Here is a 14,377-nt window from a genome sequence, read left to right as displayed (position 1 = left end):
GGCATAACTTCACTCCACCCAACTTCAATTACAACGCCTTTAACCCTTGTTACCCGCTTCCATCTAATGGGGTGAAAAACATGCTTTGTGCTCAAAGGAAACTGCACGGCAAACGCTTCCGCGTCAGTCACGCGGAAAACCCCGTCCGTCCGTTCGTTCGTTCGTCCAGACATACAACCCTAGAATTCTACCTTTTTCTCACCTAATTAGTGTGCAATTAACGTTTGATTTTATTACAAAACACACCACGCGGGACTGGGCTGGTCGACTATCTGGTCCCCTCTTGTGACCTGCAGCTGTGGGGGCCACTTGAGCGCTTCAACCGCCGTTCGATTCGTCTACATCCTGGACGTTTAGCGGGGGTTTAGAGCGCGTTTCCTTGCAGCAGGCAAGCCGGGTCCTCTGGGTTTTAATTCGATTGTGAAACGTTCGAAAGGGGGGTTGGAATCCCTCCTCGAAGGCGATGACTAACTTAATCGAACTCGTTATTGTTGCTGTTTTTTATTGAGTGATTGCGTTAGTCCTTGTTTCCTCCCGGCAGTGTATGATTGACTTCCGGTGGAGGGCGTCACGATTCTACCACCCTCGGGCCATTACATGCCCCAATAGGTTAATGGGGATGTGTGAGTATTTCTGACTGTGTGTGTGTGCGTATTTGTTTTTGCCTTTCTCCACCAAATCACCTCATTTTGGGGGCAGTGGAAGGAGGTGGCCACCTTGCTTGGCCAATCAAAACAAAAGCCACCCTCTCTAGTCTGCTTAAGGGCCCTAATGTTGCTGGGCTGAGCTGTGTCGTAGTCGGGCTCTGCGGTCACCTCGACGAGAACGGCGAAAAAACATGAAATCCTTCTAGTGTTCCTTGGGCCGCCACCTACACCGCCATGTGTAGCCTCACTTTTATGATTGTTTTATTGATTTTATGATATTCTCTTGGCGCGCTGGCTAACCTCTAGCACACTTTCTCGCCACCACCACAGCTGACACACTAATTCACACAAACACACACACACTCGTACCCACACTCACAGAGATGAGTGGAAGTCGAGAAGCCGCACAATGTTGTTTTTCACGATTTTCTTCGGCGCGCCTCTTCCACTAGAGCAAACGCGTATCACAAACACTGAAGCGCTCCCTCCTCTAGCCTTTATTCCGCTTCTTATCCCCTTCTAGGGCTGCTTTAAAGCTACACTTTTGATGCTCGGAAAACAAGATTGCTCTGTGGGTGTTTGTGTGTGTGCGCACGTTTCTTCGTCTTCCTCAAGTTTTCCCTCTTCCTAGTATTCGCAAGGTGGCGCCTTCTTCACCGTGGAACCTTGCCGTGGCCAAGACCACCGTGGGACCGAACCAGCCTCTGCTGGGCTGACCGTGGCACACATATTGCTGCTACTAGGACCCTGCTAATCGGATCTACGAGTGTTGACGTCGTCGTCGTGCAACGCACAGAATTTTCCTCAGTGGTGCTTCTTGGGTGTTGTAACCACAGCCTCCCAACGGCGACGGACGAACGATCCTGTAAATAAATAACAAGATTTGCTCTCATTAGGAACGGTGCTCGAGAAGGGCGCGTGTGTACGACGGGGTGTGTGTGTCAGGGCTTGTGACGCAATGTTGCAATATGGGACAAATATTAGAGTGAGAACACAGAGGTTGACGGTTTTTATACGCAGAACCAAAAAAGAACTTGGATTCGACGCCACCGAATCCTACTTCAATGTTGTTGAAAACTAAACTCTGACTCCAGGCTTTCATGCTGATCTATACATGTGCCGGCTACGCACAGTGGTAATTTGGAAGATAAGATAACTTCTATCCCAACTTTTTTTAAACGTCCGATTGAATCATATTCTCAAATAATGTGCCCAGCCACACGATGTAATTATCTAACTGACAGGTGAAAAAAAAAATTCACTCCTGCAGGGGATTTCCAACTTCATGGCACCGGACCAATATTTCAACGCGGCTGTCACACGTAGTGATTGGCCCATCTCACACAGTGGGTTAAATTGATTATGAATGAATCAATTATGAAAAACAATAAAACCAAAACTCCCCCCCTCGAGGGACATTTGACTGACCATCGGTTGATGGATCGATCGTGTGAAACGGGAAGTTATTTATGCTTCACTGCACTGCACTGTATAGGTGTCTTGTGTATGTGTTATTAATGTAAAGGTAGAGTAAAAGCACATTTCTGGAGTATTTTTTTTTGTTTTTATAGTCCAATAAACCAAATTTCTAGTTTTTTACTATTTGGGTGTTTTTGAAACCGCCTTGAGTCAAGGGTATTAAAAAACACCCAAAAAGCAAAAATTTAAAATTTGGTTTATTGGACCATTTAAAAAAAAACTCCAGATTTGTATGGCAGGTCATGAATTTGATCCAATTTCCAACACATTTGCTGATTTTTAACTGGCCTTTTCACTAGGGGAAAGTGGGGCAATTTTAACAAGCTAAGGAAAAACTCGTTATAGCCCATTTAAAACGTTAAAAAATCTGTCGGATTTTGTTATTATTATCTTATTCCAGGGGTTGACTAAGACTTTGATAGAACAAGTTTTAAAATAAGCCTGTTTTTTAATGTAGAAAAAATATTTTAAAATTTTTGATTTTCCGTACGTTCTACTAAACTAGTCGGGCAAGACGATCAACCCGTTGGGGCAAGAGGAACAATGCATGAAACAACATGCTAATTTGCTAACAATTGAACTGTTATCACTTAGATACTTCAGATAAGAATGTATTTGAAACGGATGTACGACAAAAGTTCGAAAGACAAAAGGTCGAATGGACAAAAGGTCGAATGCCAAAAGGTTGAATGGACAAATGGTCGAAAGGACAAAAGGTCGAATGTGAAAAAATTAAACTAGATATAATAAGAATGTATTCCAAAAACAACCTATTCTTGATTGTCGTAATATTTTTGTGTGTTTTTCCATTCTTTCAAACATGAGCAGTTCTCTTAAAACAAGGTCGACCTCTAAAAAAAATATTTTTACTAAGCAACCTTTTCATAACTGTCGTAATGTTTTTGTGATTTTTTCCATTCTTTCAAATATAAACTGTTCTTCAAAAAAAAGTTCAACTTCTAAAATATTTTTCAAGTTTTTATTTTCTTTTTAAAAACAACTCATTCATGTTTGCGGTAATGTTTTTTTTGAATTTTGATTTTGTAGCTGTTTAAAAAAATACTATTTATGAAATATTTTATAAGCTTTTATTTTATTCATTAAATAATAGTAGAAATATTTTAGTAATTTTCCAGTCATCCCACATATTCGGAACACCCACAAATTCGGAACACTTTTGTGATAATTTGTCGATAGCATGCCAAATGCAGCTTTTCTCTCGACCCTACTATTTTTAGGACCATAATTTGGACATTCTCTTGCCATTTCACTAGTAAAAGTAGTACTTTTTGAACAAAAAACTTCACTTCAAGACTATCTTATCCAAAGCAGCAAAACACTGCCTCCAAATTGCCTGTTCCATGATTGTGGGATGTTATTGTGCCTCCCACAATTGTGGAACACCTGAATTTAACTGATTTTTTCACAAAAAAGTTATCAGACCTATGCCATGATTTTTTGAACATTGGCCGATCTGTAAACTGTTCCGAATATGAGGGATGACTGTACAGTTCCGAAACATGAAAAAGTCTGGCTTATTAAATATTGTTGCAGGTCTTCAATCCTTATTCAATCTATCCTTAATGGTCAAATTAGATCCTTATAAAAAACTGATTTCAAAAATATAGCTGTATTTAATCGATCGTATTTATTTATATTTTAAAAGATGACCCTCCTCCTCCTCCTTCTTTATAAAGTTTCCAACAATCCGGGGGCAAGTTTTTATTTAGAAGATATCTGAACTACCAAGAATTTAGGAGTGAAATTAATGAAAACCGTTCAAAATTCCTTTCTATAGTTGTTTTTCAATAATTATGCATTTAGACTCAAATCAAAAGTTATTTTTTAATAACCTTTTGTTCATTCGATGTTTTGTCCATTCGACATTTTGTCCACTTTCGACCTTTTGTCCATTCGACCATTTGTCTATTCGACCTTTTGACATTCGACCTTTTGTCATACATTCATTTGAAACATTTCTTTCATTTTTAGATTAAAAAAAAAAATTACTAAAAAATTGATCGATTTTACGAAAAAAAATATTACTCAGATGATAAATAGTAAATTTTCATTATATCACCATATATTTCACGGACATTTTTTTTTTTTGCAATTGTTTATCATTAAAAACTGATACTTTTATGTATTTATTTCCCAATAAAATATGTTGTTGCAGCAATTCGTATTTTTTCCATACTAAAAATCCATATGGTACACTTGCCCCACCTGAACAAGATTTTTTAGAAGCTCTCAACAAAAATAACCAAAAGTTAAATCCTACTTTATAATAGGTGCAAGTCATTGGTAGAGACACTACTGATCTAGGAAAAATAGCATTTTGATAAAATGAGCCTTAAAACGAACCCTAAGCCTTATTTTGCATTTACCTAATATTATAAGAAAACAAAGCTTTTTGAAAAACTTCATTAAATCTTATGCCTCGTGGCACTTACGTCGTTTTGGCGGTTATGTGGAATAGAATCAGCTAATTGCATTGCTAGCAACAATTTCTCATACTTGAAATAATCAAAATTGTAAAAATTACGGACATACGAGCGATTGTTCCTCTTGCCCCACCTTCACCTACATGTTTGTTGTATAAATATCGTATGGTGCCATATGTATGTCAAAAATACAAATTATTGAACATTTACGTAACTGTTTGTATAAGGGTAATTATCTACCAACTCAAAAGAAATCGGGAAAATTTGCCCCGACCCCTCTTCGATTTGCGTGAAACTTTGCCCAGAGAGATAACTTTTGTTCCTGATCACGAATCCGAGCTCCATTTTTCGATTTCCCGTGACGGAGGGGCGGTACGACCCCTTCCATTTTTGAACATTTGAAAAAATAAGTGTTTTTCAATAATTCGCAGCCTGAAATGGTGATGGTTTGGATCTGGGTGTTGAATAGTCGAAATGCGTAACGTGATTTTCGAATGCTCCCCACTGCTCCAGCTGCGAAACAGCTGTAAACGTAAACAAAGTAGAATGATGTGTTCAATCCAAGCGTGACTTTTTTTTGTGGCTAAAGTGATTTGTTTTCAAACATTGTGGGTCTGTTGGAGCAAAACTTTTCGTTGAAAAATGAAGTGTTTCGCGCGTTTTTGTTCTTACACCAAACGATGGGCGGCCAAAAGAGGCCTTTTTCGTTTTCCGCGTGACGAAGAATTGCGTCGGAAGTGGGTGGTGTTTTGTGAATCTGAGGAGCCACCAAATGGAAGTTCGAGACTGTGTAGTGCTCATTTTGAGTCCAAACACACCGTCTGGAAAAACAAGGAGCAAGTTTTGAAGAAGGATGCAGTGCCAACCATCCGGGCGGAATCAATAGACGAAGAAAGCTTCCGGATGGACACGGGAGAGGAATCGATCGAGGAAGACAGCTTGCGGAACACGGAGGAGGATACTTGCGGCCAAGAGGACAATTCAATGGTGGAAGAGTGGCTCGAAGATGAATGGGTGGATGTTTCTCGCAGTGAATCTTGTTTCAACGAACTTGAAATTTCGCATGTTTCCTACGCGGAAGTGAATTCTGTGTTAAATGATCTACAAGAGGAAGTACAGAAATTGCAGTATCTTAATGATGATTACAAAAGGTAAATTTGTTTAAAATTTTATTATCTGTTTATTTTATAAATACATTCTGTTTATTGAAGGAAATGTTCAAAAATAACCTTGCAATTGAAGAAATTAAAGAACAAATGTGAAGTTGCCTTGTGCCACAATCGGAGACTGAAGAAGAGGTCAGGACTTTATAACGATCAACTACAAATGTTCAACCAAGACCAAAAGGATCTGCTGTCGGGAAGGGTTAAACGGGTTAAAAAGTGGAGTAACGAAACTGTTTCTCAAGGGATTCACTTGAAGTACACGTGTGGTAAAGGATACAATGAGCTACTGAAGATCGGATACCCACTTCCGTGTACGAGATCGTTGTGCCAATATGTGGAAGGATTCAAGCTGCTTCCGGGTAGGTCAATGCTGAGATTGCTGAGCTGATGTTCATGCTTGTTTGCAATTGATAATGATGCACTTTTTAACTATGCATTTTAGGAATTTCCCCGCAACTGATCACAATGTTGATGAGTGAATAAGATCTTGTTTTCATTTATTTCAGTTCAGCATGTTTAATTTCATTAAATTTTGTCCTTTTAAAAAAAAATATCATCCTGCTCCAGCTTCTCCAAACATAAGACCAAAACGAATCCAAAAACAATGTCTATTCTATTATACCCATCTCGATTTCAATCCTCTTCTTAACATTTCTAGATTTTTTATATTAAGTCCTATAAACATATGAAACACAAAAAAACTCTAGGTTTGTTAACTTCGAATTATTCCTCAAAAGCTCGCCACCGATTTTTTATTTCGGACAAAAAAATAAGACCGATTACAATACTTGATACTTTTTCCTAGCTTTTGGCGAACAGTAAATTGGTTCCACTTTGACAGTTCAGAATTGAGGCCGCTTTGCGGACAACTATTCCGCACCCAGGTTTGGATGATATGTAAAATTTTACGACCGATTTGATGGCGTACTCAGAATTCCGAAAAAAAAAATAAAAAAATAGTTTAAAAAATTGTGCCATTTTTCGTTAACTGTAATTTTTGTCACGTGTCATTTTAAGGGAAATTTAAAGTATTTTTCGAATCTGCAGTATGATGACCCAGAAGGGTATTTTTTTTCATTTAGAACAAAATTTTCATTTTAAAATTTAGTGTTGTTTCTAAATTTGCAGTGTTATTTGTAGAGTGTAGTAATGTTCTACAAAGTTTTAGAGCATTTTGATATATAAACAAATGGGGTATAAGGCTTTCTAGATCCAGTGCAAAAAAAAAAATTAACCCTAAAATGACGAACTTCTCGTCACAGTGTCCTGATTCAAACAATAATCGAGCTCGAGCTGTCACAGCTCTGCGAAATATGTTTGCTGACATATCGGGCGGTAATGTTATTTTAAAGTATTGCTTAAGAGTTTAAAGTTAACCACTAAATAATTAAATATTTTCTAATTATAGCTTTCAGGCTTCAACAACATTTGTAATTTTTTTTTCGTCATAAAAAAATTGATTCGAAGGTGAAGATCGTAGGCCTTAGAAAAAAAAATCGTGATTTGATGGGCTTCACCAGCAAGCCCTATAAATAATCAATTAGAAGCGTACTTTTTTTTTCGGACGTCAATACGGCCAAAACGTTCGTGCGGCATGCTCCTGCCCATGCGGGACCAAGGCAAAAGCCCCCGGACGCGGCCAAGAGCAAAGTCATATGCTAATTGAGAAATGAATTATGAAAAAAGTGTTCCACTCGGACCCAATTTGGGAAAGCGAGTGAAAATTGAGTGGCAGCAGCTTCAAGAATGCAGTTCTTTTTTTTGCTGCTGCGGGCTGCCAGCCATGGTCAGTGTGCCACCAGATTGGTTGGCAATTAAAACTACATCAATTTAACCCCACCTCCAGCGCCCCTGGCCTTTTCCCCCATGTCACTTTTGCAGATTGGCTTGACATATGGCAATTTTCATAGTATAATTGATTTATAAACTGCTTCTGCTTCGTTGGCTCTGGTTTCGGTGGCTCATCAGCCGCAACCCAAATTGAGCCCCCCACGAGAAGTCAAATTAAAATTGGTAAACCCAACTGTTTATTATTCTGCCACCCCCGAACTCCTTCCCCAAACTCCTTCCTGCTGCCCGAGGAGACCACCACTCCGCCAGCATTCGAAAATTGGATTATGCAAAATCACAAAATACGATTATCATAAAGCACAATTCCTTGATTCTTGGCGCGTTCAAGCAAAGTCAGCGGGACGAGGGAGGGTGAGAAAAAGTTTCACTTCCAACTCGGAGGAACCCTGGACTGGACACTGGGCCGGACGGACAGGTCGTCGGTTGGAAGTTCCAACTTGGAACCATCATCCGTTTGCTGCGACACTTGCGCGGACACCGCCGGGGTCCGAAACTGGGTCAAGTGATTATTAATTAACCCTGCAGGGGGGGGGCTCATGGCCGTAGGATTTTGTCTTTAGAGGTGACACGATGAGGTTTTGATTTTTAGGCAATGTACAGTGGGCGAAACCGGACCCAAAATCGTTCTTATTTAAACGTAGCTGGTTTCCGATAAAAATCTTTTCAGATTTTTGAAAATTGACTTAACATTTGAACACATCAAAAAATGCTTTTATCGCTGAATTGGGGTTAAATGGGCTCTAGATGATTTTTACGGAGCAAGTGATTATTTTTTATGGATTCCTAGGACATTTTCACATAAGTTAAGTGCATTTTGGATGGCCGTTTAAAGCCTCCATTTGAAATATAGATCAATTAGCAAGAAAAATTGCTAAAAAAAATGGGACTTTGGGGCAAAATGGACTTTTTGCCGTGCACAAAACCATAACCAATCGATTCTCCGGATTTTGTTTATATAAGAGACACTTTTTTTATACATGAGAACCAGCCGCGTTTAATAAGTACATTTTGGTTAAGTTATTTTGGGTATGTTCTAAAATCCAAAATTTCAAATCCAAAAATCCAAATATTTTAATAAACATTTTACATTTTACATCGACTTTTTCAAATGATTGGCTGGTTTTTTTTTAGATCTCAAATTATTTTTCCTTGAAAGACAAACTGATTTCTCCTGTTACATCTTTATCTGATTCTATGGCCCCAAAATTTAAAATTTGTCAAAGGGCGTAGCATATTTTTAGATCCCGCCTTTAGACGGGCTTCAATCTAAAAATGTTTGCCAATGTTTTTAAAAATGTCATTTTTTTAGGGGTTAACTCTGGCTGTGTTTTTACTAACATTTCCTATATTAGTAGTAAAAAGAAGTATGCAGTAATTTTTGTAGTGTCCCAGACTATGCCTCTACGCATTTTTTTGCAATTCAAATGATAATGGTGCCATTATATAGCAGAAAATGTGAAAATCAATCAAAAAATTGAAAATGTGGCTGTAAAAACGTGCAAAAATTAGATAGGCAAAATGCAATTATATTAGGTGGTAGAATAGGCCAAATACTACCAAAAACAAACATAACTAAACAAGATAAATGCAAATTAAAATACTAAAAATAAAACAAGATAAACATAAAACAAGAGAAGTAAAGTTTTTCGTAGAACAAAAGTTGCTCAAAATGACCTCCTGAACAAGGGAAAAATAAAAATTTTCGAAAAAAAAATTTGGGCATTAGAGGGTTAAAGAAAATCTAAATGTTTATGTATCAAAGGATCCGAAATTTTTTGTTTCGATGCCGGTGGATTTTCTGAAACCTAATTCGTGATTGGTTCAACAAAAAAACATTACATACAGGTAGTATTAGTTTAATAAACAATTGGGATGGGACACTCAAATTATGATAAGATATCAACCACTTCACTTTTGTTAATATTTCAAAAGATGTACAAACTTTTATTGCACTTTTTTACCATTTCTTACGTTTTTACGTGACTTTTAAAGAAACCATTTTTCATGATTTTTTTTTGTAAAATCAAAAAATTAAAAAACACTTGAAGAAATAAATCATGAGATGAAGGAAACTTTTTTAAATGTGAAAATAGATCAAAGGAAAATCGCGCAATATAAAACCGAGGATTCATAAGCTTAGATGGAATTTTATAAATCTTGTTTTTTCATATGACATATGGGTCATTCCATCTGAAGCGGAACAGCATTTGAAAATTACCCTCTCCGATCCTGCTCAAATTTGGCAGGGCTGTTGATACTATCAAAACATGCAAGAATCCCGAATTTCATCCAAATCGGACCACCCCCTCCATTTTTGTACCTCCCCAAAAAATCGACTTTTTGGCGATTTTTGACCAAACCTCCTAGTTTCAAACGGCGATAGCTCAAGAACCACAAATCTTAGAGGGTCGGTCTTAGACTCAATTTTGAAGGAAATTGGACGTAGAATCCATTTCCGTGATCAAAATTTTGATTTTTTTCAATTTTTCTACCTGTATTGCGCAATTGAAAACTTTAAACGTCCGTATCTCAAAACACCCCAACTTATTTTTTTTATTTGACCTCACCATCGTGTTCCCCGGCCAATTTTACATAAGAATCACTTATCGACAGAAATGAATATGTTTCGTTCCAGAGATATCGAATTTTAAAGTTTTGTCTTTTCGAGATTACCTACATCAGCTTCATTCGCCGCATCTGCTAGAAGCACACTGGCGGGCTGATCAATAACTGCTACCTGGTCATTTATTGAAATAATTTTCATCATAAATAATATTTATCAAATTGGGCAAACATTAACTTAATAACACTGTAGGAAACTGGAGTTTAATCGCGAATGTTTATCTGCTCAAAAAAAATGAATGAAGTGAATTTCTGTGCTAACCCACAGGACAGAGCAATAACGACACACAGTAAAGGGCAGAATTGGATTCCGACGGAGCGAGCAGGAAAATGCAATTAATCTTGTTAGTAACACTGAACAATAAATGCACGATACATTATTGAGTAAAAAAAAATTCAAATGAATAGAATTTGTTGATACGTTGTACTCTAGTGAAGGACGATCACAAGGAGTAGGAAAAGGATTTCTGGAAAGTATAAAACTGAAAAATGTAAGAAAATCACAAAGTTTGATCTGCTGCAAAGCAGCTAATTCCCCAAATTTAGTGGCGATGATTTCGACACCGTCCGAACGTAAGTGTTTTTTTTTCTTCTATCATTCTTGGATTCTTGGAACACAATACGGCTGCTGTCCTCAAGTATAAGGATTTTTTAATAAAATATACCTTTACCAAAATCATCTTTTAATCAAATGGAGCTGGCTCACAATATAAAAATTGATTTAATATGATCAATCTTTTAAACCATAAACCAGATTTGCCAAATAATGGTAAAGTGTCTATAATAAACTATAATAATAATAATAATAATAAAGCAGGTTTTGGGGATTTTGCTGAATGGCACTATTTTGCTACCGCCCATGATAAAGGCCCTAGTCATGGCCTCGGAGGTACTCTAAAACGGTTAGCAACACGTAAAAAACAGTGCATTCAAAATGACCCAATAAATATTCCTTTCCAAAAGTAGATTGATCAAGGTAGGGGAACAGCATCTAATTCCAGCGTTCCTCTAATGTTGCCATATCAGCACTTCGGCATTCAATTACAGCTGATTAAAAGCGTTTCAACTGAAATCGAGTGATAAATAGCTCAATATGAAGTGAACAAGCAAGTTTCTATCAAAAGTTTTGCAATTTTTTTTGTTTGATTGGTGAAAATGGGCAAATTTGACGAAACTAGGAGCGAGGACTTAACCTGCCAAACATACGAGAATTTTCCCTATTAGCCATTTGAATAAATATTTGAGTAAAATTATAAAAATATAAATTAAATAAATCGTCTCCCAGAACACCAGGTAGCAGTTATTGATCAGCCCGCCTGTGTGCTTCTAGCAGATGCGGCGAATGAAGCTGTTGTAGGTAATCTCGAAAAGACAAAACTTTAAAATTCGATATCTCTGGAACGAAACATATTCATTTCTGTCGATAAGTGATTCTTATGTAAAATTGGCCGGGGAACACGATGGTGAGGTCAAATAAAAAAAATAAGTTGGGGTGTTTTGAGATACGGACGTTTAAAGTTTTCAATTGCGCAATACAGGTAGAAAAAATAATTTAATCAACATTTTGATCGCGGAAATGGATTCTACGTCCAATTTCCTTCAAAATTGAGTCTAAGACCGACCTCCTAAGATTTATGGTTCTTGAGATATCGCCGTTTGAAACTAGGAGGTTTGGTCAAAAATCGCCAAAAAGTCGATTATTTGGGGAGGTACAAAAATGGAGGGGGTGGTCTGATTTGGATGAAATTCGGGATTCTTGCATGTTTTGATAGTATCAACAGCTCTGCCAAATTTGAGCAGGATCGGAGAGGGTAATTTTCAAATTTGCACTTTTTCGTGCACAGTTGAGATGGAATGACCCATATGTCTATGACTTCTAGTCAACCTATCCACCTAAAATTTCATCAACTTTCTTCTAAAATTTGTGTCAGATTTAAATGAAATAGTCCGATTAAAATTAATTAATAGTGGAATAAGCACAGGTGCTGCCAAGGTCATTAAAGGGTTAAATTCAATACATTAAAATGGATGGACAAACTAGTGTTATGAGGTAATTTTAATTTAAAAAAAAAACTTGCTAATTTCAGCATTTTTGTTATATTCTTGCACTTTAAATTTCAAGTAGTTCCCGAAACTGAAATTCCATACTCAGGTCGACGCTGTCGTGCTATCATGTCGCACCCGCCATTTCGACGTTCCAAAAAAAACGCGTTTTAATGTTTGACATTGAATAAACAAAAACGAGAGCACGCAATGTAAACATAAAAAACACGTTTTGTTTGGTTGACCATTATGTGCTTTGCCCCGAAGTTTGGTTGAATTTGGTTGCCGGAGCCAATGTTTACTGTAGTCGGGCATGTACTTGTGTCAAACGCGTTCTGACCTGAAATCTCTTTGGCCAATTGTCGCACTTACATCAATTTTCAGGCTGTGTCAAGATAGCACGACAAGATTGAAACTTCTTTCATATGAAAAGTGACAAAAATCCGCGGAACTTTTTTGGTTTTTATTGAATATTTCAGGATTGAAATCGATTTTTGGAGATTTGTGAAGGTCAAAATGTGAGGCATTGTGAGCTGCACAAAATGGCGTTCTTAACTCAATTTGGCCCAAAATGCACGACGGCGACGAGGTAGGTCATAATATGAAATAAAATGTAATTTTCCGAATTTAAAAAAAAATCTAAAGGTGTTACTGAATTAATTTGACATTTTGTTCTTCGTTTAAATTTTAGAAAAATTGGCGGATTGACGTTGAATTTCAGTTTTTTTTTGTGATCTCCCGGTGTAATTAAATACCGTCATTTGGGGCGAATCAGGACTACAGTCTGAATAGGGAGAGCAGTGTTTAGAGCAAAGTACACATTTTGTTGGTCTCAGTCTGTTCAAACTGAAACCAACCAGAAAAATCAAAATATTGTGCTCCTACATGGTTAAAACTGCTGTCCTAATTCGCTCCATGTGTCCCGATTCGCCCCAGTTGACGGTACTCGACTTTTTATTCTGTTTCCCACAAGTCAAAACTGAAACATTTGCTCTCCATACATTTTGACGCTATTTCCCATACAAACTTCAAGCGATTAGAGAGAGAGGTCCCGGTGGTCAGAATGAGCTCAAATTTCGAATTTAGCATTAGTGCTGGGCCAATCTTTGATTTCAGGAGGTAGCCCCAAGGAAGCCCAGATTTGGAACACCAGTAGAAATTTCCAAACCGTTTGTTATGCAAAAGTATGTGTCTGCTCAAAAATAAAGCATCACCAGCAATAGCTTTGCACTGTACAACTCTACTCGTGAAATTATACATCTAATTTAATGATTACACTGTATGCTGTAGCCGGGACCGTGGTATAGGGGTAAGCGTGATTGCCTCTCACCCAGTCGGCCTGGGTTCGATCCCAGACGGTCCCGGTGGCATTTTTCGAGACGAGATTTGCCTGATCACGCCTTCCGTCGGACAGGGAAGTAAATGTTGGCTCCGGACTAACCTAAAAAAGGTTAGGTCGTTAGCTCAGTCCAGGTGTAGGAGTCGTCTCCCTGGGTCCTGTCTCGGTGGAGTCGCTGGTAGGCAGTTGGACTAACAATCCAAAGGTCGTCAGTTCGAATCCCGGGATGGATGGAAGCTAAGGTGTAAAAAGAGGTTTGCAATTGCCTCAACAATCAAGCCTTCGAACACCTAGTTTCGAGTAGGAATCTCGCAATCGAGAACGCCAAGGCAATGCTGCAGAGCAAATAATTTGACTGTATGTGAAAGTCATACGATCGAAAACGACACCACCCTGCTGTCGAGGAACGAAATTATTCAAATCTAAAATATTTTGCCTCCTAGGTACCTATTTCGTTCAAAGGTTCTGCCTGGCAGCAGCAGCAGCTTCGTTTGCGCCCGATGAGTAATTATGAGGAAAAGCTCCATATGCTTCTGTGCCATGATCCGTTGCTTGTTTGGCCAACGAAAGATGAGGGGGTGAAATTCTGTCAGCACCCACACCACATGGCAAGGAAAAGGATACCTTTCCCGAAGTCGTTACACGCTGAATGATAAGGACGACGTCGAGCGAGCGGAAGGCGTAAAAGAAAATCAAAAACATTTCAAAGAGGATTTACGTAATAAAAACGAGCTTCTAGACCGAAGAAATCGAGATCCGAAAAGGACTCCCTCCGGCGACTAACAC

The 14,377-nt window shown here is 38.1% G+C and overlaps 1 protein-coding gene across 1 annotated transcript in view; it reads right to left on the bottom strand.

Annotated features, from left to right (window-relative positions):
- The window catches only part of LOC120415165 (protein tipE), a 71,345-nt gene that overhangs the window by 42,344 nt on the left and 14,624 nt on the right, over positions 1-14,377 (bottom strand). The window contains exon 2 of the mRNA XM_039576608.2: positions 203-1,510. The gene's annotated coding sequence lies outside the window, so the exon portion shown is untranslated. The remainder of the gene's footprint in view (positions 1-202; positions 1,511-14,377) is intronic.

The sequence above is a fragment of the Culex pipiens genome, chromosome 3 (assembly GCF_016801865.2).
Source record: "Culex pipiens pallens isolate TS chromosome 3, TS_CPP_V2, whole genome shotgun sequence".
Lineage (NCBI taxonomy): Eukaryota > Metazoa > Arthropoda > Insecta > Diptera > Culicidae > Culex > Culex pipiens.
Note: the sequence above shows the minus strand (reverse complement) of the source record. Positions and strands in the feature narration are given on the sequence as shown.